Here is a 13,196-nt window from a genome sequence, read left to right on the forward strand (position 1 = left end):
ATTGAACAAAGTTAATGACAAAACCTGAAATGGTTGCAGCTTTCTTTTAACTCCGTGACCAACCTCGATGCCAGCAACATCCTGCCTAAGTCCATCATCTCTACTGTTACCCGCACATGAAGAAAATGCCCAGCTACCCTCTTCTCTGAGATCGGTTCAGCTGAGGATTGTGACCATCAAAGGAGGAGGGAGTGGAGAAGAAGATAGAGCTGTTCCAATATTGTTTCCAAAACTCCACATAAAAACAAGTGGGTGTCAGTTACAAAAACAAAGACTGTAGACGTAAACCAGACAGAACGGCTTCCTCTACAAAATAATCGTCTAATAATTCCACATCCTTAGACTTTTACCTTTTACCATTGATCTTCACAGTTTCACAGGGGGAACCAGCTGCAGTTCCACTGCATTCCGAAAAAGCTTACTGAACCATGCCAGGTTTTTAATTATTCACCAGCAAACCACGGCACTTTGCAAAAAAATGGACAAACTTAATCATTGTCAATTAATTTGGAGCTCAAACTTGACAAGAGCAAAAAGGTAATATAATGAATCACAGTCCTTTAAGGAAGCGTCAGGTACATTGCCAAAGGTATTTGGCCACCTGCCTTGACTCACATATGGACTTGAAGTGCCATCCCATTCCTGATGTCGGTCCACCTTTTGCAGCTACTACAGCTTCAACTCTTCTGGGAAGGCTGTCCACAAGGTTGCGGAGTGTGTTTATAGGAATTTTCGACCATTCTTCCAAATGCGCATTGGTGAGGTCACACACTGATGTTCCTCGAAAAAGGCCCTGGCTCTCAGTCTCCATTCTAATTCCTCCCAAAGGATTTCTATCGGTTCAAGTCAGAACTATTTATGGACCTTGCTTTGTGCTATGGTGCACGGTCATGTTGGAAGTGAAAGGGGCCCACTCCAAACTAATCCGCATGGAATTGTCCAAAATGTTCTGGTATCCTGGAGTATTCAAAGTTCCTTTCACTGGAACTAAGGGGCAAAGCCCAACTCCTGTAAAACAACCCCACACCATAATTCCTCCTCCACCAAATTTCACAGTCCGAAATGTACCGTTCTCCTGGCAACCTCCAAATCCACATGGAAAAGTGTGATTCATCACTCCAGAGAACGCGTCTCCACTGCTCTATAATCCAGTGGCGACGTGCTTTTCACCAGTCTATCCGACGCTTTGCATTGGACTTGGTGATGTATGGCTTAGATGCAGCTGCTCGGCCATGGAAACTCATGCCATGAAGCTCTCTGCGTACTGTACGTGGGCTAATTGGAAGGTCTCATGAAGTTTGGAGCTCTGTAGCAACTGACTGTGCAGAAAGTCTTTGCACTATGTGCTTCAGCATCCGCTGCCCCCTTTCTGTCAGTTTACGTGGCCTACCACTTGGTGGCTGAGTTGCTGTTGTTCCCAAACTCTTCACTTTTCTTATAATAAAGCCAACAGTTGGCATCCTATGGTAGTTGGAAATCACCGAGCTCCTGAGAGCGGCCCATTCTTTCACAAATGTTTGTACAAACAGTCTCCATGCCTAAGTGCTTGATTGTATACACCTGTGGTAGGACCAAGTGATTAGGACACCTGATTCGGATCATTTGGATGGGTGGCCAATTACTTTTTGGCAATATAGTGTACGTGGAATGGTAAGATAAGGTGCAGTACCCCAAATAAATGTAGTTATTTGTCCTGTTCGAGAGGAATTCTCTTCTTCATTGGTCAACTAGAATGGCCCGGTATATTCTGTTTTTGGGAAGGAGAAAAAGTTGAAGATGAAACACTGGCGTCGTAGTTTTAATTTTATTGATGTGTAGAGTGTAACTTTTTTCCTTGCAAAGTTAACATCATTCTGGTGGTGTTTGTTCCCATGAACTTTGTTTGGCAGCGCTGCACTTGATACTTTATACACATTCACAAAACTATGACCTTGCCTGTTCCTTTTTAGTAATCCTTATGGTGTCTATAAATTACAAATATGATCTGATCAGGACTAAAATTAGCCTACTCAGGAACAGTCTTTCCCCTAGAGCTGTCTCCTTGATGAAGTCTAACCCACACAGATCTTATTCATTATATTTACACTGATTTTAACTATTTCTATATTTGGGACATAACAATGTACTGTATATTCGTTTTGTATATTTGTTTCTAGTTATGTACTATAATTTAATTTGCATATTTGTATCAGAGCTTGTGAAGTTATATCCATTACATTTCGTTTGTATATTTTTCTAAATACTAAAATTATTTATGCGGTGCATACATCAGACCACGCCTGGACAATTATTTTGACTCGGGGGCGAAAATGTGAAGGTTTTAATTTTAGGTTGCTCAAATGTGTGCTTATTTTAGTGTCATTTATTAAGAATATGAATTTATAAATATCAATCATGAAATGCTATTATACTAAAGAAATACTCATAAAAATATATATTTTTCAGATAGAAAGTTACAGGAACGTCCACAAGATCCCATGTTTACATTTCATTGTGCAAAATGTGAAGGTTTTAATTTCATGGAGCAAAACTCTTTGTAAGCCATAAACACATAACCAAAAACATTGGTAAAAAAGTTTATATCGGAGCAAAACTGGTCATTTTCTGCCATACAAACCAGACTAAAACCAACTTTCCCATCTGTCGTATCAACAGCACCCGCTCACTCTTCTCACTTGCGCCAACACATTCACATTTGGAATTAAGCCAGTGAGGCGTTTACTGCCACAAAAAATGTCGGACAACTCCAACGCCACATCCATCCATCCATTTTCTACCGCTTATTCCCTTTCGGGGTCGCGGGGGGCGCTGGCGCCTATCTCAGCTACAATCGGGCGGAAGGCAGGGTACACCCTGGACAAGTCGCCACCTCATCGCAGGGCCAACACAGATAGACAGACAACATTCACACTCACATTCACACACTAGGGCCAATTTAGTGTTGCCAATTAACCTATCCCCAGGTGCATGTCTTTGGAAGTGGGAGGAAGCCGGAGTACCCGGAAGGAACCCACGCATTCACGGGGAGAACATACAAACTCCACACAGAAAGATCCCGAGTCTGGATTTGAACCCAGGACTGCAGGAACTTCGTATTGTGAGGCAGACGCACTTACCCCTCTGCCACCGTGAAGCCCCATATCATTTGTAATTCCAGGTTGCTCAAATGTGTGCTTATTCTAGTGTCATATATTAAGAATCTTAATTTATAAATATCAATCATGAAATGCTATTATATTTAAGAAATACTCATAAAAATATATATTTTACAGATAGAAAGTTACAGAACGTCCACAAGTTCCCATGTTTACATTTCATTGTGCAAAATGTGAAGGTTTTAATTTTATGGAGAAAAACTCTTTGTAAGCTATAAACACATAACCAAAAACATTGGTAAAAAAGTTTATATCGGAGGAAAACTGGTCATTTCCTACCATACAAACCGACTAAAACCAACTTTCTCATCTGTCGTATCAACAGCACCCGCTCGCTCGTTCTCACTTGGGCAAACACATGCACATTTGGAATTTAGCCTGTGAGGCGTTAAAAGCCACACAAAAAGTCGGACAACTCCAACACCGCATATCATTTGTAATTCCAGGTTGGGAAATGTGTGCTTATTCTGGTGTCATTTTTTAAGAATCTTAATTTATAGATATCAATCATGAAAGGCTATTTTATTAAAGAAATATTAATAAAAATGTATATTTTATAAATAGAAAGTTACAGGAATGTACACATGATCCCATGCTCTGAAATTTTTACAAACATTTCCAAAGCATGACCTCCACCCAGACATACAATACTAGTACACAATTCATGAAAAACAATATGATTTGTTATTGCCATTGTAAGTGGGGCAAGATATTTAGTGTATATTAGAAAATAATCACATGGAAACTTTGACAATTGTGCCATCAGAAGTGTCCTAAGTCAGAGCAACCTGCACATCCTGCACATCAATGCACTTTCTATGTCGCTAGATTACGCTCCAACAAAATCTCGGTGACATGTATAATTTGTGTCATTATGACAATGATATTAAAATAATTGATTGATTGAATAATTGAGGTGGTGTCGGCGAGTTGAACGCCTCTGTAGCTGGCGAGGGGGGTCGTCCACGGAATGGCAGGTGTAAGCAACAGTAGTGCACCAGCCAATCCCAGGTCCTGGGCATTGCTGCTGAGAGCGCAGGAGACGTCCATGAAAAAGCCACATTCGTGGTCAACGAGGCTGACCTGAACGAGGACGGCGCTCTAGAAGCTGTGAGGGTCCACGCTCGGGTCATTGGCGTTGGCGCAAATGGCGCAGAGAGCGTCCATGGAACAGCCGCACTCTTGGCCGACGAGGAGGAGGTGTGTGGGAGCCAGATAGGTGCCTCCGCATCAGGAGCTGGAGGCGACGCTGAGGCTGGCTGCAGCGCTGAAGGCGAGGATGGTGCCCTTGACGTCGGACCCACTGGGGACTAGGATGGTGGTGTAGGACTCACTGAAAGTGAGGATGGTGGCGCCGGCAGCAGACCCACTGGAGACTAGGATGGTGGCACCGGCAGCAGACCCACTGGAGACTAGGATGGTGGGTGGGCGGCAGACCCACTGGAGACAAGGATGGTGGCGCCGGCAGCAGACCCACTGGAAACTAGGATGGTGGCATCGGCAGCAGACCCACTGGAGATGAGGATGGTTGGTGGGCGGCAGACCCACTTGAGACAAGGATGGTGGCATCGACGGCAGACCCACTGGAGACAAGGATGTTTGCATCGGCAGACCCACTGGAGAGGAGGATATTGGCATCGGCAGACCCACTGGAGACTAGGATGGTGGGTGGGCAGCAGACCCACTGGAGACAAGGATGGTGGCGCCGGCAGCAGACCCACTGGAGACGAGGATGGTGGCACCGGCAGCAGACCCACTGGAGACTAGGATGGTGGCGTCGGCGGCAGACCCACTGGAGATGAGGATGCTCGGTGGGCCGCAGACCCACTTGAGACAAGGATGGTGGCGTCGACAGCAGACCCACTGGAGACGAGGATGGTGGCGTCGACGGCAGACCCACTGGAGACGAGGATGTTGGCATCGGTAGGCCCACTGGAGCAGAAGATGATGGTGTTAGCAGGCCCACTTGAGTAGCCGGTGGCGTCTGCAGGCCCGCTGGAAAAAGACAGGCGACGTAGGCCGTCCAGAGGATGGAAGCTTGGCTGGACACAGGGCTGTTTGGGCGAGCTCTGCTAGAGCAGGTGTGGTTGTTCGGGTGAGCTCACCTGGAGCTGACGTCTCTGCTTGGGTGAGCTCCACTAGAGCAAGCTTGACTTGACAACACAAGCAATGCAAAAACTATTAATCGATTTTAACTGTTATACAAACATCGGGTCTTTATTTGGAAATGATAATTGTACATGTAGACGCGATTTCCTTCTGCTGTGGGTTTTGCTGTATTCCAGCATTCCGTTTTGTTTTTGCATAGCAGCCATATTATGGTTGGAGGAGGGAGTTGTGACGGCACAGAACCACAGGGGGGCCAATTTTGCTCTATGATTTATCATATATATATACACAATATAATATATATATTAATGAAACAATACTAATAAATAAACTATAGAATGGTGTGTGACTAATCCAAAAGGGGTGTATAGTAGGAGACCATGTGTATGAATTATTAGCTGTTGAGTATTACCTAATTGTTGGATGAGGAAGCAGACAAGGACCTTCTTCTTTAAGCAGAAGAAGGTCCTCATCACCGGTGGGACTCCGCACGACACCGCCATCTTCCGGGTCAGCAGCGGATCCACCCACAACATCATCTCTGTTGGGCTTTCGCAGGGCGCCGCCATCTTCATTGTCGTCATCATGGTTGACGGCTCCTCCACGACGCTGTCGTCATCATCGTCGCCGCCGGCTGCGCAACCTCCTCCTCATCGGCCAAAGATGCGGCCGTGTTGACTTCCTCCTCGTCAGCCACTGATGTGGCCGTTCCGTGGTCGCCCACCTCACCAGTTGCAGCGGCGTGCAACGTGTCGCCGCCACCTGACTCTCCCTCGCTGGTTGCTGGTACACTTGGCCAGGCGACCCTCCGCCAAGTCCTCCCTCCGCCCTCCCTTAAATTTTGGACTTTTTTCCGTTCTCGTTTCCAGGGAACATCTGGGATCTGTTCCTTGAGGGGGGGATCCTGTGACGATCTGTCACTTCATTTCTGTTTGTTTTCCTCGTTCTTGTATTTACTTCCTATTCAGTGTTCTTTTTTTTGGTTTCCACTTCCTCCTTGTTCCGCTGAGCACTGTTCATTTCACACACCTGCTGTGATTGGCCGCTGGTCCACACCTGCTGACAATCAACATGTATGCTATTCATGCCTTGTCTCGAGCACTCCTCAGTGCTCGATGATAATTCTATGTTTGGAACTTCTGGTTGCAAGACAAGGACCTTCTTCTTTAAGCAGAAGAAGGTCCTTGAGACAAGCGGGATGTCCGTGATGCTGAGAGAGGCGTCAAGGGGTCCTTGTGCAAAGCGAGGTTCGAGGATCGAGGGTGACAGTACAAAGTCCAAAGGGGATGTCGAGGGGTATAGCTCGATCACGCGGGGACGAAGGCAAACTGCTGTGGAGGACGACAAGTAAGAACAATGAGACACGGAGGGGAAACGCAAAGAGAGAGAGAGAGCATAAAGCTGGGTTAGTCGGTTTATGGTACACGACAGATGATTACGTTCAGGCGACGAATAGAAGGCTATTGAAGGCAGGACCTCTCGTTAGTTCCAGGTGCGCAGATTGCCGGTGAATGATTGCAGTTGCCGGCTGCTGCAGGGCAAAGACGCGCCCGGCGTGTCCCTGGAAGTGCGTGGCCGTGGGCGAGTCCCGGGGTGCGCTCCCGAAGGCGCAACAAGCAGAGCGCAAAGATTGGCCATGACACCGTATGCTTTGGTGCCTTCTTAGCGGCACTCATCTCTGTTTGTTTTGAGCTACTTTAAATACTTTTACCTGCACGTTGCCTCCTCGGTCTTCTGCTTCTTGGGAACACGCCACTATTCGCCGTCATGCGACCCGAGCGTCACCCAATCTGTGATTTATTGTCTATTATCAAAGTTGTTGTTTTTTCCGTTACCATTGTTGGTATTGTTCATTCTTCCTACATCGTTGCTACCAATTATTGGTACACTGTAAAAAGTATTATTAGCTGAAATAATGTCACCATGATGCAACATTTGTACTATAATCCTAGTACAAAGTAAGAGTAAAGCTAAATTTATTAATAACTGAATGGAAAACTGAGTGTGGGATTAAATAAATTAACTTCTATCCATTCTCTTAAAGCAAAACTGGATCGACATGTTTACATACCTTGCATTCCCTTTTGCATTTTATTAAATGAACTTTAGCTCATCTCAAACTGGCTGTAGCTTACCCAATGTCAGATCTTTAAGTAACAAATCATTTTCAATTAATAATTGAATGTCTTCTTCCACTTTTGCTTTGATGTCTTTAATTGCAACATGGCTCCACATAAACACAGTAAATGTGGTTCCGACTGAAACTAGTCATGTCTCAAACTATGTTTATTGATGTTACTTTATCAGATCATTCTGTGTTTTCTTTGACTTGTCTGTTAGACCCAAACTAGCAGTTTGGTATACGGTTGTAGGAGGGGAGACTCATAAATAATAGCATACGGGCACACAGTTTGTGGAAATGATAAGGTATGAAAACACCATCCATCCACCAATCCATCCATTTACTACCGCTTGATGATGATCTGTTGAACTCATTTACATCAAGTGTTGGAATGTTTTGGACACCCGTATTCCTGCAAGTTTAGAGTTGTTCAAAGTAGGCAAACAGAAAGGCGCAAATCAAAGCTTCAAACGGATTTAGATTTACAAAGAAAAGTGAAATGTGTTAAACCATCCATCCATCCATCCATCCATCCATCCATCTTCTTCCGCTTATTCGAGGTCGGGTCGTGGGGACAACAACTTAAGCAAGGAAGCCCAGACTTCCCTCTGCCCAGCCACTTCGCCCAGCTCCTGCCGGAGGATCCCAAGGCGTTCCCAGGCCAGCAGTAGACCTAGTCTTCCAAACGTGTCCTGGGTCTTCCCCGTGGCCTCCTACCGGTCGGACGTGCCCTAAAGGAGGTGTTCGGGTGGCATCCTGGCCAGATGCCAGAACCACCTCATCTGGCTCCTCTCGATGTGGAGGAGCAGCGGCTTTAATTTGAGCTCCTTCCGATTCTCACCCTATCTCTAAGGGAGAGCGCCGCCACCCGGTGGAGGAAACTCATTTTGGCCGCTTATACCCGGGATCTTGAGTAGTCTTGATGCCACAGTACTGAGCAACAACATTTTTTGGGGACAAGTACTAGAAAAAAATGTATACAATGACTTTTTCCTGTTTACCAATGAGTTTGACACTTTCAAATTTGGCTCGAGGCCCCCAAACAGCACTGAAACAACACTGATCAAGGTGATATCCTCCTGAGCACAGATGCGGGAAAAGTCTCAGTCATGGTTCTGCGGGAAAAGTCTGTCAGGGTTCTGCTGGACCTGTCTTTAACACAGTTGACCATGCATCTTCAAACACAGATTAGAGAACTGTGTGGGATTATCCAGTTTTGGTCTCAACGGGTTTAAATTCTATCTCTATCACAGGACATCCATCCATTTTCCATCCATTTTCTACCGCTTATCCCTTTCGAGGTCACGGGGGGTGATGGGGCCTATATCAGCTGCATTCTGTGGGGTAAACCCTGGACAAGTTCCCACCTCATCACAGGGCCATAAGAGATAGACAACATTCACACTCACGTTCACACAGCCAATTTAGTGTCGCCAATCAACCTATTCAGGAAGCTTGAGTACCCAGAGGGAACCCACGCAGTCACGGGGAGAACATGCAAACTCCACACAGAAAGATCCCGAGCGCAGGATCGAACCCAGGACCTTCGTGTTGTGAGGCAGCTGCACTAACCCCTCTTTCACCGTATCACATGACATACCTTGTAGAAATTGGCAAACTCTCTGACCAAATGGCTGTGACCTGGGGAGTTCCTCGGGGCTCCATTCTAGGTCCCCTATTGTTCAACTTGTACATGATGCCACTGGGCCAGCTAATACTCAGCTCTGATGTGTTCTACCACAACTTTGTAGGTGACACTCAGATCTACGCGTCACAAACCACAGATGAACGTCGGCATGTTGATTCAGCGATTGGATGGAGGCCATTGATTTAGCAAAACTCAGACAAAACCGAAATCATTGTGTTTCAATGTCAATCAATCAATGTTTACTTACATAGCCCTAAATCAGGAGTGTCTCAAAGGGCTGCAGAAGCCACAACGACAACCTCGGCTCAGATCCCACATCAGGGCAAGAAAAAACTCAACCCAGAGAGGCAAAGAGAAACTATTGTTGGTCCTTTTCAGACCCTCTCACTGAAACCTAATAATCAGGTTAGAAATCTAGGGGTAATAGCGGACACAAACTTGAATTTTGGCTGTCACATTGGGTCAATGACATCAGTAGATTTTTGCCACCTAAAAAAAACGTTGCCAAAATCAGACTGAGTCAAGCTTTGGTCTTCAAGTTAAGAGCCATTGGAATCATCTTAAACTCAGAGAACCTCAGGGAGTGGTCTTCTGCTGGTGAAGTCAGGACCAAACATTTTATGCAACTAAAATCTGGGATAAGAACACTTAAGACTGGCCTCAACGTTGGCAATGTTCAAATCCAGGAGGAAAATATTTGTATTAATTGTGCAAAGTGTTGTATCTACAGTATTTGATTGATTTTGATTTCATATTTTTATTTTTGTAATTATTTTGTAATTTTCTGTAAAGCCAGAGCCTCTGTAAGTATATGTCTTTGTGTCAATGCAAATAAATGTGACTGACTTAATATGGAAAAGAGTGTCTGACCACTTTCTTCTCCCTCTGGTCAAAAAGGTAGATGAGTGGAAGGAGTTCAGATGAAAGGAACCCATCGCCGAACAGTGTTTGTTTTAACACAGGACCAAAAAAGGAACCACTCTGAATTAAAATCTCTTTCTCATTACTAATGCTTAAACCTTACTAAGTGCCTCACAAACATGAGTACACCCTTCACATTTCTGCAAATAATGTATACCGTATTTTTCCGACCATAGGGTGGGTAGATAGATAGATAGATAGATAGATAGATAGATAGATGGATGGATAGATGGATAGATAGGTCTCTATTCTCATTGCACAAATACAAGGAAACTTTGTTTTCAGGACAAACCCATTCAAGATTAGACAAACAAACTGATGGGTCACCACAAGGCGCCCCGTAAAAGATGGGAAAAAGGTAAAACGCTGGGGAAAGATGAGTCAAAAAATACAATCTAGACTGGGCTCTTAAGGGGGCCCAGTCTGGAGCGGGCAAAAAAACCTCCATAGCAAACAAAGCACATATACATATTACAACGTACATCTCCAGATATCTAGCAACACAGGGAAGGGAGTGTGGGGTCATGGTGTAAGGCCGCAGCTCTCAACCCCCAATGGGATTTGCGTCGAGGCCGTTGGATTGGGGGGGTGCATGTATGTGTGGCGTGTGTTTTTGTCTGCAAGCCTGCAGTGTGTCTCTTTTCCGCAGCCTTGATCTTGTGCAGTCGCTAGTCCAAAGTTAACAACATCAGGTGTGTGTCCATGAGAGACAAGAACAGAGTTTGCAGTGACTTCGCTGCACTGTCCTTCAGGAGAGTCTCGAAGCCAGGGACACAATCCAAGTTGGAATGTTTTGGAAACAAGTGAAAATAAAACTTGCTTTTCACTCTGTCTATGACTGGTCCTCAAAAAACCTGCAGGGCAGACAGTCCGATGTGATCCAAAATCACAAGAGTGTCCACAGTTCTTCCCGCTACCTCCAATCATTTGTGGCAACTTTGGGGTACCAGTGCAACGCTTACTCCAATCAGCAGAGGTCCTGTTGTCATAATTCCGAATAGGTGGATATCTTCACGTCCTCGACTGAAAGGGTCGCCAGGCACGCAGCAGTCCTTCTTCTCCCAAGAGTCCGTCGTGTGTCCAGCAACAATCGCTCCGTCACGACAAGCAGGTTCCCCTAAACCCAAGATCTTGTTAATTTCATTGAGGCCAGTTAAATGGAGTTTAACTGTTTTAATGACATTCAGACTTTACTTCAATCAATAAAGGAGCAGCATCGCCTCATCCGGAAACATGTAACAAACCTACCCAAGTTCTCCGGGTGTGGCTGCCCATACTTGCCAATCTGGAGACCTCCGAATTCGGGAGATTGGGGTAGAATTAACTGAAATTCAAGTATTTTATACATATATATATATATATATATATATATATATATATATATATATATATATATATATATGTGTGTATATATATATGTGTACATAGTACAGTACACAGTATTGAAAACACAGTTGTTCTACTAACTGTACTATACTTGCTACTTACTTAAAAAAAATAACACTTACCTTTCACTATTTCAGTAGCCTTTGTTCTGCCATTTGAGTACTGGTGAGCGATCTCTAAATCTGGGATCATATTCTTCACGGATTTTGTTGAAAACATCCGCAAATGAGAACGGGATGTTGCTTGAAGCTATCACCGTAACCATCTTTGTCTCGGCATATGTTACACCCTCGGGTCTCCATTTAGCAAAGGTGGTCCATAATACCGGGCTGTGACCGGTGCTGCCTTGCCGCCGCCTCGTGCTTCTCTGACCGTATATCCGTTCGGCCACCGTGTTCAATGGAGAAGTCTGATCTACAAAATTTGCAGGCAGCATACCCCTTACCCTTCGAGCTGTCCTGGATGAACTGAAATTCTTGTTTCTAATCATTTTGGAACTTGCAAGCGTAGTTCTTCTTACTTGTCGTCACCTTTTCTTCGTTCTTCTGCTTCGTCTCCGGGTCCGCATGGAGAATATTAAGGCATGCCCTCAATATTGTCTTCCGGCTGGAAATCGGGAGAAATTCGGGAGAATTATTGTCCCGGGAGATTTTCGGTATTCTCTAGTAAAATTCGGGAGGGTTGGCAAGTACAAACCCTGTTTCCATTTGAGTTGGGAAATTGTGTTAGATGTAAATATAAACGGAATACAATGATCTGAAAATCCTTTTCAACCCATATTCAATTGAATGGTTCAATTCCCCTTTGGTCCGGATGACACAATGTCGAATATTTCCTAAAAAAATAATTTGAAATGTGGACTTGTCAGACCACAGAACACTTTTCCACTTTGCATCAGTCCATGTTTGATGATCTCGGGCCCAGAGAAGTCAGCGGCGTTTCTGGATGTTGTTGATAAATGGCTTTCGCTTTGCATAGTAGAGCTTTAACTTGCACTTTCAGATGTAGCGACAAACTTCATTTGGTGACAGTGGTTTTCTGAAGTGTTTTTGGGCCCATGTGGTGATATCCTTTAGAGATTGATGTCGGTTTTTGATACAGTTTATCTAGTGTCATACACTAGTATGTATATCTAGTGTCTGAGGGATCGAAGGTCACGGTCATTCAATGTTGGTTTCCAGCCATGCCACTTACGTGGAGTGATTTCTCCAGATTCTCTGAACCTTTTGATTAAATTATGGACCGTAGAGGTTGAAATCCCTAAATTTCTTGTAATTGGACTTTGAGAAACGTTGTTCTTAAACTGTTTGACTATTGGCTCACACAGTTGTGGAAAAAGGGGTGTACCTCGCCCCATCCTTTCTTGTGAAAGACTGAAAATTTTTTGGGAAGCTGTTTTTATACCCAATCATGGCACCCACCTGTTCCCAATTAGCCTGCACACCTGTGGAATGTTCCAAATAAGTGTTTGATGAGCATTCCTCAACTTTATCAGTTTTTATTGCCACCTTTCCCAACTTTTTGTCACGTGTTGCGGGCATCAAGTTCTAAACTTAATGATTGTTTGCCAAAAAAAAAAATGTTTGAACATATGTTGTCTTTGAAGCATATTCAACTGAATATGGGTTGAAAATGATTTGCAAATCATTGTATTCCGTTTATATTTACATCTAACACAAGTTCCCAAATCATATGGTAACGGGGTTTGTATGTCGCTGCCGCTACGCAAATTAAGGAGTCACGGGTGGGACCTGAGATTTCAGCTGGGAACGACTAATACAATAAATAAACACAAGACATATATAACTATTAGCCACAACAAGATCAGGCTTATATTTAATAAGCCACAAATTAA

The 13,196-nt window shown here is 44.4% G+C and overlaps 1 protein-coding gene across 4 annotated transcripts in view; it reads left to right on the top strand.

Annotated features, from left to right (window-relative positions):
- Positions 1–9,893, top strand: part of LOC133560912 (rho GTPase-activating protein 23-like) — a 116,247-nt gene extending 106,354 nt beyond the window's left edge. For all 4 annotated transcript variants that reach the window (XM_061913948.1, XM_061913946.1, XM_061913947.1 and 1 more), the window contains one exon: positions 40–9,893. The gene's annotated coding sequence lies outside the window, so the exon portion shown is untranslated. The remainder of the gene's footprint in view (positions 1–39) is intronic.
- The last annotated feature ends 3,303 nt before the right edge of the window (positions 9,894–13,196 follow it).

Source organism: Nerophis ophidion, linkage group LG10 (genome assembly GCF_033978795.1).
Source record: "Nerophis ophidion isolate RoL-2023_Sa linkage group LG10, RoL_Noph_v1.0, whole genome shotgun sequence".
Taxonomy (NCBI): Eukaryota; Metazoa; Chordata; class Actinopteri; order Syngnathiformes; family Syngnathidae; genus Nerophis; species Nerophis ophidion.